This window comes from Canis lupus, chromosome 24, assembly GCF_048164855.1.
Source record: "Canis lupus baileyi chromosome 24, mCanLup2.hap1, whole genome shotgun sequence".
Classification (NCBI taxonomy): domain Eukaryota; kingdom Metazoa; phylum Chordata; class Mammalia; order Carnivora; family Canidae; genus Canis; species Canis lupus.
Genome location: NC_132861.1, coordinates 32,115,928 through 32,118,352, shown reverse-complemented (window position 1 = coordinate 32,118,352; position 2,425 = coordinate 32,115,928). Strand labels below are relative to the sequence as shown.

Sequence of the window (2,425 nt, the reverse complement as noted above, 5' to 3'; positions counted from 1 at the left end):
AAGATGGATTCAATTGTCATTTGACTTTTTGGAAATGAAATGAGACTTTGTAGATTTTAATATGCAGGTATATATTGTGAATCTCCAAGAGCTAAACTTGTTAGAACATGAAGTCTTTTCTCACAAAATATTTTTATGAAAAATACTTTGAGAAATGATGGTGATGGAGAGAAAACAAACGTGGAAAAAAAAATTAAAAGTCCAATGTGGAATAAGATAAACATGTTAAAAGAAGTACAATCTGTCACTCTCAACACCCGGGTTATAACCCTCAAATCACAGAGGAACATAAAAAGAATAGCAACCAGTACAGCTTGCACAATCTTAGGGGATTTTCATGACCTTGCTATGCCAGCCATTATTATCCAAAGAAGCAGTGTGATAGCTTATAAAGCATTGGCTTTTACGAAGCCGTAAACATCTCAAGCCATCCCCCCTCATCACCATAGCAACCCTATCTCTAATTACCTAATTGTGTGAGCTCTGGTATAAGCAATCTCTTTTGTCCAAGTCTAGGTTTTGTCAGAACTATTGCTCAAGCACCCAGAACGAAAACAGCAAGGACCAGGAGCACCACCTGGTGGCCAGCACTATCTCCTGCGCACTCCCGGCCCAGCTCTGGGGTGCAATACAGGCTGTGAGAAGGACAAGATGTGCTCACTGCAAGTATCCTCCTGATATACAGGAAGAAATGCAGCATGATCGCCTAGAACGTATACAGTAATAAGCTTCCATTCTTATTTAAGTGAAAACAAACCCAATGACAAATTCTTTAAACATAATAGGAAGCCAAGTCAGGAAATGGGAACTAGCCGGTGGAAATAGAATCACATTTGGTTTTCTGTGTTAATTTCTAGAAACAGAGGCTCCCCTTTCTGGAAAAGGACTCTTTTCTGAGATCGACTTTATTTTTGTTTTTTCCATTTGAAAGCAGTCATTGATTAACTGACCAGATTACAAAAATAATCATGGTAGATACCTTAGTTCATCCTTTTCATAAGCCTATTGATCTGGTCTTCCCTGTCGCCAGCATCTCCACCTTCTACAAAATGAGTGGTCTTTTTCTTCATTCCACCACGTGGAGAAGATCATTTGAGGGCCATAAAAAGTTATTCGCTTCTTTGAAACATTTTCCAATGGTATAGATCTCATGACTCAGATCCTCCATGCAGATGATGCCGTATTTACCAAGAGATCGGGGATGAATGTGTGACCGGTCAGGGCAATTCGCTTCTTGTTGATCTTGCCATAACCACGCTTGTAGATCAATTCATTCGCTGACTTCAGGTTTGGGACCCGCCCCCCCATGCTATATATGGTTCCACAATCCTTAGCATGTTACCTGGAGCCTGTTGAGCTTAACAAAGGTGCCATTGAAGATCTGGCGAAGGCAAAGAAGCTGCAACACCTTTCAAACCTTTGGGCTCACACCACTGATACCTCTGATCCTGATGACAAATGCCAATTTGGGTTTTGCAGGCACATAGAAGTTGCCACCTTTTCTCGCCACCCTCGCCGTTCGAATCTCAGTCCTGTACATCTGCCTGTATTCCTTGTGGGAAGGCTGAGCTTTTTCATAGATAAGCTTCCTCCTTGCCTTTCGAAGCATCTTTTGTGCAAACTTTTTTCTCAGATGTTTGATCTTCAATTCTGCGAAATTCCTTTGCCTTTTCTTAAGGGTTTCTGGCATAGCAGGAACCTTCTTTTTCTTCTCTTCTGCACCCTCCATGGTTCCAGCCGGAAAAGAGGACCTGAGATTGACTTTAAATGCATTCAATACTGTCAATGAGCAAAGGAGCAGATAAATACCTCGTTTACAATGAATGTTTTAGCTCAACGTAGTAAGAGAAAAAGCCAATGAAATGGAAAAGTTTTGGAGTTAACAATCGTGGAAGAGCTGTCTTGAGACACGCTAGAAGCTGAAAGCACTCTGAGCCGTCTCAGTCTTGTGAGCCCATAAATTTCCTTTGATGCTTAAACTTGTTAGAGATAAATTTCTATTACCTGTACCCCCAAAAAATGCATATTAACACGTACCACATTTTGTTTACTGTTTGTTCACTTTAAAAATTGTATTTTTCTTTTTCCCTGCATTCCAGGAGAACTTTTCAAGTGTGTATTACACTTAACTTAAATAATCTATTAATGGTGAGTTATTTGTTTTTCTGATACTAATACATGACTCAACTGTGGTATGCATTTTTATTTTTCTTCGAGGCTTCTCAGTATCATATGCATCTCCATATATCTTTCTTTCTCCTCTTAATCTTTCTCTCATTAATCTTTTGTCTTTGATTTGGTCCATATCTTCTTGAATTTTATTGAAAGACGAAGCAAACACTAGGTAAAATTCACTTATTTCTCTGTGATAATAAATATTTCTCAAACAACTCCAAGCATGCATGTATAATGAATGCTATGAAAG

General features: G+C 39.1%; 1 pseudogene; it reads right to left on the bottom strand.

Moving 5' to 3' along the window:
* Positions 1-980: 980 nt before the first annotated feature.
* LOC140616479 (large ribosomal subunit protein uL30 pseudogene) lies at positions 981-1,729 on the bottom strand (annotated as a pseudogene).
* Between the last annotated feature and the right edge of the window lie 696 nt (positions 1,730-2,425).